The sequence below is a fragment of the Mustela putorius genome, unplaced genomic scaffold (genome assembly GCF_011764305.1).
Source record: "Mustela putorius furo isolate JIRA1106 unplaced genomic scaffold, ASM1176430v1.1 tig00004039_pilon_pilon_pilon, whole genome shotgun sequence".
Taxonomy (NCBI): domain Eukaryota; kingdom Metazoa; phylum Chordata; class Mammalia; order Carnivora; family Mustelidae; genus Mustela; species Mustela putorius.
The window spans coordinates 796,433-813,917 of record NW_025422174.1 but is presented as its reverse complement, the minus strand read 5'-3'; the positions used below and the strand labels follow the sequence as shown (position 1 = coordinate 813,917).

The following is a 17,485-nucleotide window of genomic DNA, read 5'->3' as shown; positions in this document are numbered from 1 at the left end:
ACGGGAGAAGACAGGCATTGTGAGTCGATTTGGAGAAAGCAAGCGAGCAAGCGAAAAGGCCAATAGCTCCCCACTAACTGAAACCTGGAGAAAGAGCTAGAGAAATTACATTAAAAACGGTTGTTCAGGGACACCTGGGTGGCTCAGTCAGTTAAGTGTCCGCATTCAGCTCAGGTCATGATCCCGGGGTCGTGGGATCGAGTCCCGCATCGGGCTCTCTGCTCAGCGGGGAGCCTGCTTCCCCCTCTCTCTCTGCCTGCCTCTCTGCCTGCTTGTGATCTCTGTCTGTCAGATAAAATCTTTTAAAAATTAAAAAAAAAAAAAAAAACAGTTGTTTAGAGGCGCCTGTGTGGGTCTGTCTGACTCCTGGTTTCAGCTCAGGTCTTGATCCCAGGGTGGTGGGACTGAGTCCCATGTGGGGCTCCCTCTAGGGAGTCTGCTTCTCACCCTCTGCCCCTCACCCTGCTCCTGCACATGCTCTGGCGCTCTCCCTCTAAAATGAATAAATAAATCTTTTTTAAAAGCAGTTGTTTAGGGGCGCCTGGGCGGCTCAGTCGTTAAGCGTCTGCCTTTGGCTCAGGTCATGATCCCAGGGTCCTGGGTTCGAGCTCTGCATCAGGCTGCCTGCTCGGCGGGAGGCCTGCTTCTCCTTCTCCCATTTCCTCTGCTTGTGCTCCCTCTCTGTGTGCGTTTCTCTCTGTCAAATGAATAAAATCTTAAAAAAAAAATAAAGCAGTTGTTTAAAACAGGGATGATTAGATAAACCTGTTCAATATTCAAAAAGCTATGCTGTTCTCCAAACCACTGGGAGGCCTACTATGAAAGAAAGAAGGAACAAAGAGGGCAGGACGGAGGAAGGAAGGAAAGAAAAGAAGAAGGAAAAAATGAAACAAGATGGGATCAGGAGGGAGAAAAACCATTAGAAACTCTTAATCTCAGGAAACAAACAGGGCTGCTGGGGGTGGAGGGGTAGGGATAGAGGGGCGGGCTTATGGTCATTAGGGAGGCTGTGTGCTATGGTGAGTGCTGTGAAGTGTGTAAGCCTGATAATACACACACTTGTACCCCTGGGGCAAATAATTTATTATATGTAAATTTAAAAAAAGAAAAAGAGAAAAGAGTAAGTGCTGGCCAGGATGTGGAGTAACTAGGTTCCTGTGCACAGTGGGTGGAAATGTAAAATGGTGCAGCCACTATGGGAAACTGTATGACGGGTTCTAAAAAAAGTAAAAATAGAATTAGTTTATGACCCGGCAATTCCACTTCAGGTATGTGTCGCAAGAATTCAAAGTATGGCCTTGAAGAGCTATTTGTCTACACATGTTTATAGCAGCAAATTCACAACAGTCAAGAGATAGAAGGAACCCAAGTGTCTGTAGATCAATGAATGGGGAAACAAAATGTGGTTGATAACGTGCTATGGAATACCATCCAGCTGAAAAAGGAAGGAATGTCAGATACATGCCACAACTTGGATTAAACTTGAGGACATTATACTAAGTGAAATAAGCCATAGTGTATGATTACACTTATATGAGGTGTCTATAGTATCAAATTCATAGAAGCAGGAGGTTGGGTGATTGTGATAGTGGCTGAGTGGTGGAGGGGAACGGGGAAGGTTTATTTAATGAGTATAGAGTTTCAGTTTTACAAGAGGAGAAAGTTCTGGAGATTAGTTGCCCAACAACTAAGAGAGCATACACTTAAAAAATGGTTAAGATGGTAAATTTTATGTTGTGTGTGTTTTGCCACAAATAAAAATAAAAATACTTACCCAAATACACTAGTAGACCAAATCCAGCAATGTATAAAAAAGATTATATACCAGAATTGCACAGGACTAACCCAGAAATGTAAAGTTGGTTTAACATCTGAAAATCAATGAATGGTTGTCATCATCTATCAATAAAACAAAGACAAAACCCATATGATCGTTTTTTTAAAAGATTTTATGTATTTATTTGACAGACAGCACAAGTAGGCAGAGAGGCAGGCAGAGAGAGGGGGGAAGCAGGCTCCCCGCTGAGCAGAGAGCCCGATGCGGGACTCCATCCCAGGATCCTGAGATCATGACCTGAGCTGAAGGCAGAGGCTTAGCCCACTGAGCCACCCAGGCGCCCCACGATCATCCTTAATAGAAGTGCAAAAAGCCCTTGATAATATCCAACACCCCTTCATGATAAAACCACTCAAAGAAAATGTCCTCCACCTGATGAAAGACCGAATGCTTTCCCCCTAAGGTCAGGAACGAGACAAGGAAGCCCACTCTCACCATTTCTATTCTATTCTACTCACCACTGTTATCCTCAACACTTCTATTCTATTACACTGCATTGTTCTAGCCAGAAAAATTAGGCAATAAAATAAAATAAAAGCATCCAGATTAGAAAAAAAAGATGTAAACCTATCTGTAGATGACATGATATATAAACTCTTGAGGAATTCACCAAAAATGCCATTAGTACTGGGGCGCCCGGCCAGCTCAGTCAGTAGAACATATGACTTTATCTCGAGGTCATGAGTTCAAGCCCCACATTGGGTGTAGAGCTCACTTTGAAAAGGGAAAAGGAAAAAAGGCCATTAGTACAGCCATTTTTATAAGGTTGTCAATTTCTTACAAAACTAAACATACTCTCACCATATGACCCAGCAATTATGCCCCTTGGTATTTACCCAAATAAGTTGATAACATAAGTACACACAAAAACCTGCACAGAGATGCATATGGCAACTTTATTCATAACTGCCAAAGCCTGGAAGCAACTCCTCAGTAGGTGAATAGATAAATAACCAATGGTACATTCATACATGAAATATTAGCCCCAAAATACGTGAGCTATTAAGTCATAAAAGACGTGTAGTAGCCTTAAATGAGTATTACTAAGAGAAAGAAGGCAATCTGGAAAAGCTATATACTGTACGATTCCAATTATATTACATTCTGGAAAAGGCAAAAACCGTGGAAACAGTAAAAAAAAAAAAGATGAGTGGTTGTCAGGATTTGGGGAGAAGGAATGAAAAGGCGGAGCATGGAAGTTTTTAGGGTAATAATACTATAATAATTGGTGGATACATGTCCTTATGCCTCTCCCAAAACCCATGGAATGTACAGAAACAAAAGGGAACCCTAATGTAAATTGTGGGCTTTGGATGATAAAGATGATATCAATGTAGACTCATAGGCTGTAACAAATGTACCAATCTGTATGCGATGTTGATAGTAGGGAGGCTGAGATGGGGGTAGAGAGGTACAGGAACTCTTGGTACTTTCAGCCTAACCCTAAATTACTTTAAAAAATAAAATCGATTAAACTGTTTAAAAAATAATCATTCATTGTACAACACAGGTGAACCTTCAATACAGTATGTCACGTGAAAAGAGCCAGACAAAGGACCACATATCTTATGATTACAATGATAACAAATGTCCTGAATGGCAAATCAGTAGACAGAAGATAGATTAGTGGTTTCCAAGAGCTGAAGGAAGGGACAACGGGGTTGTGATGGCTAAAGGGTTTCTTCCCAGGGTGATGAAAGCGTTCTGGAGTTAGATTGTGGTGATGGTTGTACAGCCCTCTGAATATACTAAAAAATCACTGAATTATATACTTTAAAGGGACAAAGTTTATGGCGAATTAATTATATCTCAATAAAACTGTTAAAAAAAAAAAACACTCTACTTGGGTGTCTGCGTGGCTCAGTCGGTTAAGCGTCTCCCTTCAGCTCAGGTCACCATGCAGTAGTCCCGGGATCGTGTCACACATCGGGCTCCCCGCTCCTCGGGGAGCCTGATGCTCCCTCTGCTTCTGCCTCTCTTTCTGTGCCTCTCATTAATGAATAAAATAAAACATTTAAAAATAAATAATTAATTAATAATAAAAAAACCCAACTATGTTGTAGTCGTCTCTGACAGGGAAAGATGGTTGTGTAAATTATTTGGAAAATGAAACAAAAAGCCCAAGGCTTCCGGGAGGCATTCTAGAACAGTCCCTCCCTAAGTCTCAGCCCCACACTTGACCTCCTCTGTCCCCTCTAGGCATTTTGCAGGTCTGGGTGGTTTCCGTGGTTGCAGTTTCGATACATTGTGAAAAAACGAATGAGCGAGCAGCAGAAAATGGGCAGAGCGAGCGCCCCCACGTGGCCGTTAGGTCTCCCGCATCCCATCCGGCCAAGGCCTTCCGAGCCTCAGCCGTCTGCATTCCCGCCAGAGGACATGCACGACCACCGCGGCGAGCCTCCGCGGCTCGGGTCCAGGTCCTGCGCTCCAGACGGGGAGCGGGGCTGGCGGCGGCGCCGTGGACTCTTTCAGCCCCCAGATCCTGCATGCTCCAACCCCAGGGTCACTGTATTTCCCGGGCTGAGGAGACACTACCCCACCGGGCCCGGCCTCTGAGCTGCTCCGGGTCCGGCTTCGCGTGGGGCCAAGCTCCGTCCGGAAAGGAGGAATCACGGCATCCTGGGTCATTCGGGGACAGTGAGACCGGAACATGCCCCACGAGAATAGGGCGGCGACCGGCCTTCACAACCGTCATTCCGATGCACTGGGAAGCTTGTTACTCGTTCGGTTGACCTCATCTGTCGAGAGTCAGCTGCGAACGCTCAGCTCCCGCTCATGCAACCCCCAAGCCTGCGGTGGAGCCGGCGGAGATGGGCCCGAGGACTGGCCGCGCTCGGTGATTGGGCCAGTCCTCGCCGGAGCCTGATCTCCATCCCTGAAATAACTAGGTCTGCGCTGATTGGTCGCTGGGGCCGACGCTAGGACGCTGTTGCTAGGTAACGCCCGACAGGGGGCGGTTCCTACGCGCTGGACCGCGCGCCCTGACTGTGGCGTGAACCCGCACGGAGCCTGCTCTGCCCGCTTCTACCTCGGCTCCTTCTGCTCCCAGACGGGTCCCTGGGGTTTCCATGAGTGTGTAGTTTGGGGCCCGGGAAGCAGTGAACTCAAGAGGGTTATTATCCGAGGGAGATGAAACTTGCCAACAAGTGAGAGGCTTCCTACCGCGTTCTACTATCTTGAAGCAGGGAGACATGCTGTAAGTTTATATTGTTTATTCTTGGAGAAGCCTTGAAGGTTGGGGGTGTGGTCTTTGCCCCATCTTCTCCAGGGTCCCATCCCTTAGCTATTCAAGGATGTCCCAAACCCGTATTCTTGGTGTCCCCCTCACTCTCCCAGACTCAACTCACCTAGACTTCTGGAAGGTATCTGGATGGTGCTTAGTGTCCTCAGGTGAGTCCACATCTAGGAACTGAGACCCCTGTTCTTTTTACTGCTTCTTGACATGTTTCTGGATTTTTTTTTTCTACTACTGAACAGAGGATCATTCTGTTGATGCTTAATCAGAGCTAATAGATGGGAAAATACTTCAGGTCTTTGGGAAAGGTGTGATGTCACTTCCCCCTTACTCATTCAGGCGATGTCCTTGTAAGAGCCGAAAAGGGCCCAGCACTTCCTGTACCAGTAGTGAGATATTTCTGCGTACTGCTTCTGTGGCTAATCAGTTCCTAGGCCTTTGAGAAGCGACAGTCACACTCAGGAAAGAGGCAAGGCCATGCATCTTGGTGCAAATCCAAGGTAGGGACTTTTCAGAAGGCCCAGTTACAGTCAAGGTAACATTTCTGGTTACAGGGTTTATACTGGGAGATTAACACAGACTTGGATGCAGACTGTGGGTCCTAAGATGTCAGGGCATCATGAATGCCAGGCCCTGGTCCTCAGTCTCGGGGTGAGGCATCTGCTCTGGCCCTGATGTTTCTATCTCCCAAGTTTTCTTGGCTTTTGGTCCCTTCCTTCTGCATCTCTTTCCTCTTATTTTCTACTGAAAAATAGGCAGAATCTCAGAACTTAGTCTGTAACCACTTATGGCTCATAAAGGCAGTGGCAAATTCAAAGGCTTGAGTCAGAGCCCTCCTGAAGAGTTGTTTAAGAGAGGTGCCCAAGTCCCCACAGTTGGCTCACAGTCTTATTGAATCCTGGGGTCATTCATTAATCCCTCACCAAGAGCCCATCACGGGGCACTTGGGTGGCTCAGTTAGTTAAGCATCTGCCTTCAGCTCAGGGCATGGTCCCGGAGTCCTGGGATCGAGCCCCCATTGGTCTCCCTGCTCAACAGGAAGCCTGCTTCTCCCTCTCACACTCACCTGCTTGCGTTCCCTCTCTCACCGTCTCTCTCTCTCTCTCTCTGTCAAATAAACAAATAAAATCTTTGCAACCAAGAGTCCATCTTGTCAAGGATGATTGATCGAATGTTGCAGTCGAGATATTATTCTCCACCTGTGAAGGTCGACTCCCCCCAACACTCCTTTCCAATAACAGGAACCCTCTAGGGACCCTCTAGAATTAGCTCAGCTAAAGACAAGAGTCCTGAGATCGTCACTCTATTGAGAAACTACTTTGATATCCTTTATGTTTTAAGTTTCCAAAGGCCCAAGATGAGTATTCAGAAAGTGTAACTGGACACCTTAAAAAAAACTCACTAGATTTTAACCTTTTTTTAATGAGTGGCATACTAAAACTTGAAATGACCATGAGCATCAACTAAGCTCTTACAACACTCCCACCGTAATGAAAGAAAATGTACCCTGAGCTCCAATACTTAATTCATCTTTGGGACCCTTTCCAAAGAGTTCATGTTTCCTTTTGAATTCCCATTTACAAAGCACTCTGATCCTATGCTCCCCATTAACAAGGGGCCAGAATTCTCTGCCTTAATTTTCTTACCTGTTAAACATGGATAATCCTTTCTTTTTCTTCTGGATGTTGTGAGGATTAAATGAGGTAATGTAATTAAAGATCCTCTTTAGGAGCACTGAGATTCAGGACCCGAGCTCAGTAAGTGCTAAACAAAATTTATTTCTCTTCCCCAGTTCCACATCAGGACCCCCTCTCTCTATAGCATTCATTGGAGAAAAGATGTGTGGAGAAAAAATAGTCAAGGGTTCTTTTTAGAAACGTATTGTTATTTCCCCAAACCTAGAAGGAGCTTGGTACCACTTGCAATCTGAGAAAATGGAACTAGCCTAGAACACTGAAATTGCACCAGATGGTTCCTTGAGAAGGAGATCTTTGTGAGGGATGTGTCCTTGAGGCTTTCCAAGAAGTCTGACTTGAGATGTACACTGATGCCCTCAACTCAACAGACTTCTCTGGGATGTACCTTCTCTTTAGGATCTGGAGCGCCAGAGGACCACAGACCTCAACTTTTTGTCCGCCTCCCGCAAGAAACAAAAGGTTCTCTCAGACCCTAGGGAAGAAGAAATGTGTGTGTGTGTGTGTGTGTGTGTGTGTGTGTGTTTTGGGGGGATACAGCTCCTGCGAGGCCTTCTAGGCATTATTGGGACCATTTTAGCCTTAAAAAAAAAAAACTGGGGGCTCAGAGAAATTAAGTGGTTTGCCCAAGCCCACACCACATGTAAGAAAAGAATCCGAATCAGAATTCAGGTCTGTCTGATATCAGTGCAGAAGCACTTAGCCACTTGGAGGTTCTGATTATGCTGCCTCTGTGACCCATAGCTTTAGGGACTCAGAAGCATGGCCAAGGGGGAAGAGAGGCAGAAGGTCTTTAGCCCCAGGAGTTTCCTTGTTTTCAGGAAACTCTGAGAGAGTGAGCGAGAGAAGAGAGCCGGGGAGGGGCAGGGGCAGAAAGAGAGGAAACAGACTCCCCGCGGAGAAGGGGAGCCCAATGCGGTACTGATGCCAGGTTTCTGGGATCATGACCTGAACTGAAGGCAGCTGCTTAACTGACCGACCCAGGCGTCCCTGAAATGTAAACTTTTGGTTTTGTCTTCAAACAAGTAGTCTGGACCCAGAAACTATTACTAGACCTTACCCTATGTATTATTTTTATATTTATTTTATTTATATTATTATATATTATATATTTATTTTATTTATATTATTTTTATTTTATTTTATTTATATCATTATTTTTCTCTTACAGTTATTCTGTAAATAGAACAATTACATAGCAGAGTATTTTTTAAAGATTTTATTTATTTGACAGAGATCACAAGTAGGCAGAGAGGCAGACAGAGAGAGAGGAGGAAGCAGGCTCCCTGCAGAGCAGAGAGCCCGTTGCGGGGCTCGATCCCACGACCCTGAGATCATGACCTGAGCCGAAGGCAGAGGCTTTAACCCAGTGAGCCAGCCAGGTGCCCGCAGAGTATTTTTTAAAAGGATTTTATTTATTTATTTATTTGGGAGAAGAGAAAGAAAGCACGGGTGGGGGAGGAGCAGAGGAAAGGGAGAAGCAGACGCCCCGCTAAGTAGGGAGCCTGATTTGGGGCTCAGTCTCAGGACCCTGAGATCATGACCTGAGCCGAAGGCAGGTGCTTAACCCACTGAGCCACCCACGTGCCCCCATTGAAGTGCATTTTTGTGTTAAAAGCATCAGTGCGCTCAGTGCATTTAAGATACGCCACCTGCCGTGCTGTTTGTTTTGTTTTTCAGTCTCCCCCTCCCTCCTCACCCCTCCCCCATTTAAAAAATACAGCAGCTTGGCAGGGGGTGGGCATGAAGGGCTAGGACTTTAGCGACTTTTTAATTAGACCCGTGTCGGCCTGGGGCAGGGCTTTCCGCCCAGAGATCCTCCCCACTCGGAACCCCAGGCCGCCCCTTAAGCTGATGAGCCCCCGGAGGCCCGCTCAACCCTGGAGCCGCATCCTGAGACAGTCCCGGGGAAAACCGGACGACGCCAGCTTTGGGAGACGAAGCCGTGGGATGACCTTTCCCTGCGCGAGCGAGCACGGCTGGGCTCCGGCTCCTCGCCGCGGTGGGCGCTGCGCCCTGGGCGCCCGGAGCCGCGGCCGCCGGGGCTGCCCCACGATCGCGGTCGCCGACGGGCCATCGCCGGCAGGACGCGGGGGCGGCGGCTGGGCCTGGGGAGGGCGGGAGGCCGGAACCGCGCTCGCGGGGAGCGACCTGCCGCCGCGCTCCGGATCCCAGGCGGCTCCTCCCGCGGAGCTCGGCCCGGCTTCTCCCGGGGCTGATCCGGGAAAAGGGCTGTTGATCCGCAAAGATCACTGGGGGGAAAAAATCCCACGAAAGAAGTCCTTACGGAAGTCAAATAAAATGTGTGAAGGTTTATGTGGAATGTCTGGGACAGATCTGTGGACGGGCTGGGGAGGGGGTTGGGGATAGAAAGTGACACTAGCTAGGTATGAAGTCTCTTCGGGGATAAAAATGTTCTAAAATTAGGTAGTCGTGATGCCAATAGACCAAACGCCTTTGAATCGCACTCTTCGAAGAGGTGAGTTACGCGGTAAGTGAGCTCTTCCTCAGTAAAGTTCTTTTAAAGTGTGTGAAAGCTCTTTGTCACCTAACTAAAATTTGGGGCACTCTAGTGTTCCAAAACTTACCCATGCATTATTATCTAATTTGTTCTCCATCTAATTCTTTGAATTCAGCAGCATTTTATTTTTTTTTAAAGATTTTATTTATTTATTTGACAGACAGAGATCACAAGTAAGCAGAGAGGCAGGCAGAGAGAGAAGAGGAAGCAGGCTCCCCGCTGAGCAGAGAGCCCGATGTGGGCTCCATCCCAGGGCCCTGGAATCATGACCTGAGCCAAAGGCAGAGGCTTTAACCCACTGAGCCGCTCAGGCACCCCAAATTGAGCAGCATTTTAGAAGGGAACACAAATAATTACAGGACAGAAGGGACATGAGAAATGCCCTAGAAGATCAGAGGAAGACACTTGAAGAAGGCTTCAGAGAAGACGTGCCATTTGATCTAGGCCTTCAAGGATGGACCGGTGGCTCTATGTCCAACTTGGGGCTTGAATTCATGACCCCAAGATCAACAGAGACATGCTCTACCGACTGAGCCAGCCAAGTGTCCCAGTGACTGGTGTCTTTATAAGACGGTAAAATGGACATCCAACGACATCCAATGCCATGTGAGGACAGGACAGAGATTTAAGGACGAAGCTGCTGGCCAAGGAATGCCAAAGCTAGGAAGAAGCAAAGAAGCATTCTACTCCGCTCTTTGCCGCATCTACTGCGAGGATGAAGACCATTCTCAGCAATCAGACGGTCGACATCCCGGAGAATGTCGACATCACCCTGAAGGGACGCACGGTGATCGTGAAGGGCCCCAGAGGAACCCTGCGAAGGGACTTCAACCACATCAACGTAGAACTCAGTCTTCTTGGAAAGAAAAAGAAGAGGCTCCGAGTTGACAAATGGTGGGGGAACAGAAAAGAGCTGGCTAAGGTTCGCACCATCTGTAGCACGTGCAGAACATGATCAAGGGCGTTACACTGGGCTTCTGATACAAGATGAGGTCTGTGTATGCTCACTTCCCCATCAACGTTGTTATTCAGGAGAATGGTTCTCTTGTTGAAATCTGAAATTTCTTGGGTGAAAAATATATCCGCAGGGTTTGGATGAGGCCAGGTGTTGCTTGTTCTGTATCTCAAGCCCAAAAAGATGAGTTAATTCTTGAAGGAAATGACATTGAACTTATATCAAACTCAGCTGCTTTGATTCAGCAAGCCACAACTGTTAAAAACAAGGATATCAGAAAATTTTTGGATGGTATCTATGTTTCTGAAAAAGGAACAGTTCAGCAGGCTGATGAATAAGATCTGAGTTGTCCATCTGCAGAAACAGCGAGAAGCCGGGTGATTTTTCAGACTTAATTGTGATATTTTAAAGATGCAATAAAAGCTATACTGATTTGGGGCGGGGGGAGGGAGAAGCATTCTGCTCAGAGTCTCAAAAGGAACATGGCTCCGCAGACCCATCACTTTTGGACCTCTAGCTTCTAGAGCTGTGAGAGAATAAATTGCTGCTGTTTGAAGGCACCCAGTTTACGGTACTTTGTTGCAGTAGCCCTAGGAAATGAATGCACTTAGCCTATGGTAAGCATCGATGAATGCTAGTTTCCTCCCTTTCCCTGAACACAAAACAAGAATTTTGGTCCTTACACTGTAGGTGGCAGGGAGGTAGTTATATGGCTTTAAGATTTGGAAGAGGAGGACGCCCGGGTGGCTCAGTGGGTTAAACCTCTGCCTTCAGCTCAGGTCATGATCTCAGGGTCCTGGGATCGAGCCCCACATCGGGCTCTCTGCTCCGCTGGGAGCCTGATTCCCCCCACCCCCTATGCCTGCCTCTCTGCCTACTTGTGATGTCTGTCCGTCAAATAAATAATCTTTTTTAAAAAAATATTTGGAAGAGAACCTGGAGTTGAGAAAAGACTTCTGCTTTAGCTCATCCACATCCGAGTAAACAGGGGTCTTAACTCATGGAAGAGGAGTAGAAATGCACAAGTGTCCCTTCCAGAGACTTATGTTCTAAAAGAATGGCATGGTTTCTTACTGTTCTAGTCCCAGAAAAGTCTCCTTTTTAATTTACTTTTTTTTTTTAAAGTTTTATTTATTTACATCATCTCTATGCCCCACATGGGGCTTGAACTCGTGACCTGGAGATCAAGGGTCTCGTGCTCTTTATGGTTGAGCCAGTCAGGTCTCGCAAGAGAAAATTCTTAAGGCTCCCAATCCAAAAAGCCAATCTCTTGATTGAAATTAGTCTGAGGAAGCTAAGGGTTGGATGGAGACCCCTTCATGATTTTCTCTAACTTAATTTGTTTAAAGCTCTACTCCCTTCTTCTTTCCTTCAACAAACAACTTCTTTCCCTCTTGAGAAGGGGAGAGATCAATATTCTGTCCTTTCCATGACCCTCCAGGGGTGAAGAATTGCGGTGGGATACCCCTCTGCTTTCTCTCTTCTCTCTTCTCTGCTTTTGACCGTGTTGCTCCGTATTTGTGCGGTCGCTTTCTTGTTGCTAGCTACCACTATGCGCCTACTTTTCCATCACCTGTGTCACCTAGGATGCATAGTGGTACACAGGCACACACAAACACAACAGGGGTTTGTCAACGTGAGTCCATTAAAACAATTCTCTTCCAAGTCCTGCCAGCTTCCTCATTAAAACACTGCCGCTCGATGTCATCGGCGTCTGAATCCCTTTTCGTTTTGTGGGTTTTACTTTTCTGGCTCTTCTTTCTTTTGTCACAGTCTTTCTTTCTTTCTTTTTTAAGATTTTACTTATTTATTTGACAGAGAGAGATCACAAGTAGGCAGAGAGGCAGGCAGAGAGAGAGAGAGGGAAGCAGGCTCCCGCCGAGCAGAGAGCCGGGTGCGGGGCTCGATCCCAGGACCCGGAGATCATGACCTGAGCTGAGACCAAGAGTCCAATGCTTAACTAACTAAGCCTCCAGGAGCCCCCCAGCCCTCATCTTTATTTATGTATTTTAAAAATTTTAAAAGCTTATTTATTTATTTATTAAGTAATCTCCGCACCAAAGTGGGGCTTGAACTCATGGCGCAGAGATCCAGACTCACACGCTCTTCCCACGCACCCAGCCCGGTGCCCTGACAAGTGCATCTCCCTGAGATTCAGGCATCCAACCCCTTTCCCCTGCTCAGTGTGGAGCCTGCTTCTCCCTCTGCACCTCACCGCGCTCATCCTCTCTCTCTCTCAAATAAACAAACAAAATTTGGGGGGGGGGAACTGTTCTCTTTTTAAAACAGTTTTTTAAAACTTTTGTGTAAGTAATCGCTATCTTAGTATTGGATACATACTTTAAAATAAAAGACTATCTTTTATACTGAGGGTTATATTGTGTTTTTAAAAGTAGCACAGTAGGGATACCCTGCTGCCTCAGCTACTAAGCAGCTGCCTTCGGCTCAGGTCACGATCCCAGGGTCCTGGGATGGAGCCCTGAGTCCAGGTCCCTGCTCAGCCTGCAGTCTGCTTCTCCCTCTCCCTCCGCTTCTCTCTCAAATAAATAAAATCTTTTAAAATAAATGAAAATAAAAGCAGCCCTGTAAATGTGTTACTTCTCTATTCATTCATTTGTTCGTAGCAACAGGAGAATGAAAAATCATTCTAAAAGGCGTGCCATATGGGGCGCCTGGGTGGCTCAGTGGGTTAAGCCGCTGCCTTCGCCTCAGGTCATGATCTCAGTGTCCTGGGATTGAGCCCCGCATCGGGCTCTCTGCTCAGCGGGGAGCCTGCTTCCTCCTCTCCCTCTGCCTGCCTCTCTGTCTGCTTGTGATCTCTGTCTGTCAAATAAGTAAATAAAATATTTTAATAAAAAAAATTAAAAAAAAATAAAAGGCGTGCCATAGTTCTGAGAGGCTGCCACCAAATTGTTTGCAGCCTCCTGCGTTGGCCCTCTGGCCGTCTGCACAGCTGAGGTAATCCAGGCACGGTCCCCCTCCCTGAACTCCCTTGCCCTTCAATTCTCAAGATGATCCATCACTTTCTCAGAGAAGTCTCTTTCTCCAGCTCTGCTTCTGTGCTCTTTCAGGAACCTGTACACAACCTGAGTTTAGCATTTATCTCACTCTGCACTGTGTCTGTTGACTTGTCTCTCTGGGGAAAAGGACTCTCACTGTCTCGTCCACCATCGTAGCGTCGGTGTCTGGTATGTGCTTGGAATTCAACAAATGCGTTGAGCAAATAAATGGACACCTTAGCCCGTATTTAGAGCCTTCTCCACCAGCCAGGCCCCATGGATGTGTGTATGTGTGTGCGTGTGTTACGGACCTCCCTGCCCCGACACGGTCACTCCAGCTGTGAGTACCACTGTCCCTCTGCCTTCCCAGCCTGCAACACCAGGCACAGTCATTTCCAGAAACCTCTACCTAGACTTGTTTTCGGAGTGCTAGAGCTGACCTCCACCCGACACCAGAGGATGCCAAGGATGGCCTTTAGACAGCATGGCGGCCGCCCGACTCGCCCCCCAGCTGAGCCAGCTGTTCTCACAGGCACCGTCTGCCCTCATTTTCTTCTTTTCTTTCCTTCTTTTTTCTCTTCAAGTGTGAAGGGAGCACTGAAAATGCCTTTGTGGAATATGTCCGTGATGCAGCCTGTAAGCCTCTCCTGAAAACGGCCTACTCTGAAACATCTGCGTGTAACTGCAGCAGGGACTTTCAGATATTCTGCTTTATTTAAGCGAAAACGCTAGTATTTTTGTTGGTGGCGGTTTAAGTCTACGTCCAATCAGGAGAGGGAAAGTACACAGTAATTTGAACAAGGACAGTTTATTCTACAGAATTACTGGGGCAGGGGTTCCTGGGTGGCTCAGTCAGTGAAGCAGCTGCCTTCGGCTCAGGTCATGATCCCAGAGTCCTGGGATGGAGCCCTATGGGGGGTTCCCTGCTCGGTGGGGAGTCTGCTTCTCCCTCTCCCTCTGCCCCTCCCCCTGACTCATGCTCTGTCTTGTTCTCCATGTCAATAAATAAATAAAATTCTTGGGGCACCTGGCTGGCTCAGTCAGTGGAACACGAAGCTCTTGATCTCGGGGTTGTGGGTTCGAGCCCCATACTGTGTGGGGAGATGACTTAAAAATAAAATCTTAAAAAAAAAAAAAAGAATTATCAACTATAGCAGGGAAGTAGAGAAATGAGGGACTGGGATGTGTATTCGCTTCCGGGGCTGCCATAACAAGTTACACAAACTAGGTGGCTTAAGACAACACACATCTATTCTCTCATCGTTCTGGAGACTGGGAATCTGAAGTCGAGGCATCGGGAGGGCCATACACCTTCTGAAATCCTGAGTAATAACCTTCCACGCCTCTTTCTAGCTTTTGGCGATTGTTAGCAATCTCAGGCATTCCTGGGTTTCAAGATGTCTGCGTCTCTGTGCATGTCGTCACAAGGCGCTCTCCTTTCTATGGGTATCCAAATTTCCTTTTTCATACAAGGACACCAGTCATCGGGTCAGGATCCATCCTAATCCAGTATGACCTCACTTGTGTCTGTAAAGATTCTATTTCCAAATAAGGTCACAGTTACAGGAACTGGACATTAGGACTTGAACATATCTTTGAGGCGGGGGAACACAATTCTGCCCACTACAGATAACAGGAAGTAAAGATTCTCAACAATGCAGGAATAGCAGATAAAAGAAGTCACTACCCCAGCTGGGGATGCAGCACCCAAGGAAGAGCCTCTACCTGGGCCTCCCCGGGGTGAGATCTACAACTTTTCGGAGAGAGCACCAAAGTTGCTGGGGTGCCACTTCTGGTGGAACTTGCTGGAAATCCCTCTGCGACGCCAGGGAAAACTGCTCACAGGAAGGTGCCTCAGAGGCATTGCACCAGAGAACCGTCCAAGGGATGCAGCAGGGGAGCTTCTGGCCAGTGTGCCCGGCAGGAGCTTGGCACTGGAGAAGCGGCCTGCGCTTCAGAATCTGGGCACGGGGGAACCCACTTGTAAATCCCAAGAGCCTGTCAACAGGGCTCACTGCAACCAGGAAGCAAACTCCTTTTTTCCTGCAGTCCCTCCATAGCTGCCCTCTGACACATTTAATATGATGCCGGTTGGCAAAGAAAATGTATTTAAAGGGCTCAGATCCCTTTTCAGAGAGGAGGCAAGACGCATGAATTTGCAGCTGGAGTGATAAACTCGTAACTGGTAGAGACACGTACCATTGTTTCAGATACTAATGGACATCTGCCTTCACTCTTCTTTAGTCTCTACTTTGCTCAACCTTCTCCCCGCCTCTGACATCCTCACCATAAGCCCTATCACTTTACCACTCAGTTGTTCTAAACTTGACACCCTCCTATCATCTCCCCCTCGAAAAGAAAAAAAAAATAAAAAAAAAGGGAGACAAATACAGTACTGGTGGCAGGTGGCCCTCTAACCCAGGAAGCAGAGTTAGACCAGACGCAGGAGCAGCTTTCTCAGACCAAAACAAATTCCGGCAACTCGTAGTAGCTGACCAAAGTGGAAAGGCCCCAGAAGGGGTTCTTAAAAGCTCCTCACCTGGGGAATTAAATTGATCACGAATTGCTGACACTTGGCTGGGACAAGTCCTTTAAGGGAGAGAGGGCTGAGCAATGGCTCTTCTGTATACAGGAAAGTAAACTCTAACCTCCTGCGGGTAAGCACCTGTCTATCCCCAGGCACCACGTGCAGGAGGTGTTGAAATCTTGTTAAATGGTTGATGCCAACCAGAAGGGCAACTCAAACTCAAGGTTTCCTGCCATTTTCCAGGAGTGGTTGTTACCAAAGGATCTCTAGCTTACCATCCCACCCCTCCCAGTACCCTGCAGCCACAATCCAGCCCACCCCACCCACTCTGGCTGATCTGGAGCTCAGCCGAGAGGCTTCTGCAAAGGTACTGAGCAGAGACGGCTTGAGGGCCAAAAGGAATAGAGGGTACCCCGAAAGGAGAGATGGTTTATCACCCATATTTTATATATTTTACCTGTAGCCCAAGACTTAATTTATCAGGCACATTCAGATGTATCTTCTGATTTTATTTTGATTTTTCAAGTCTATTTCGAGGTAGGTATGACAGAGTTTATTGTTCTCATTTTACAAGTGAGGCCACTGAGGCTGGGAACAGTTAAGCAGAAGTGAGGCCGAGTCTGAAGGAGCCCCGAGTTTCTGGAGAATGATACAGCCATGTGTCAACCTCCAGCCACATCCCCTGCCCCAACGGAAGCTATGTGGGGCCTCTTGCTACTGGATCAGCACACACTGCCATGCCCTGGAGTGTGTGCACAGGCGGTGATAAGAGTTGTTGAAATGGTAGTCACAAGGAAGGCAGAGGTGAAAGCGCTCACCATTACTAGCCTGGGCTTAGGGTCAAGACACCCCAGTCTACATTAGACTTAATTTGATGAACGCCAGCACACCAACTTAGGGTCTTAGGGCTGTGCCTCCCTACCAGATTCTCAGGCCCAGGCTCTGACCCTTTCCTCAGGCTGCTCCCTCAGGCTGATTTCTTCAGGAGACCCAGAGAATCAAAACTCTGATCAGGCATGCTCTGCCCTTGAAAGTTTTTCTTGCCCTGGGGCTTAGGAAGCACCTGTTTAAGCAGAAAAGTGAGAGTCTGCAGAAGGGCTCTCGGGCTCACCAAGGTTGATCCGCTTTTCCAAGCAGCCACAGCTGGAGCGTCACCACACCCCTAAGGAACCCCTCTACCCCTTCAGGCACCATACAGCCAGCGGGATCCAGGGCAGGGAGAACACCTCTAGCTGGAAAAGGTGCCGCCTACCCTCAGCAGAGTCTCATCATGGACTTCCAGCGGGCCCTGCAGGCCTTGGGTTACAAAGAGTTGGCTGGGTCTGGAGGGGGAGCCCTGGATGCGTCCTTGCTTCCATCTGGATGGCTCTGGTTGAGCCCTGGGTTACAGGGCTGGGGAGTCCCTTTCCCCGGCAGCTCTTACTGACTGTGCGCTTTCCGTACATCCTCTCGGCGTCGTGACTTCTATCCCCAAGCCCCAGAAGAAAGGATGCTGCTGGGCGGGGAACTCTGCACCTTCATCTCAGACGCAGGATTCTAGGCTTCCCGCCCTCCGTTTCCCGAAGGAGAGAAGGGCCGGTTTGGATCGGAGAATTCTGGGGAAGGAGGACGGCCGCGAACCCGGGCACTGCGGTGGCGGTGAGGTGCCCTCGCAGCGCGAGAAGCTGGTGCGGGCCCGCTCCGCGCCCCGGCAGGTGGCCCCCCTCCGGGAAAAGGC

At 47.8% G+C, this 17,485-nt stretch overlaps 1 pseudogene; it reads left to right on the top strand.

Moving 5' to 3' along the window:
* Nucleotides 1-9,958: 9,958 nt before the first annotated feature.
* LOC101687784 lies at nt 9,959-10,678 on the top strand (annotated as a pseudogene).
* The last annotated feature ends 6,807 nt before the right edge of the window (nt 10,679-17,485 follow it).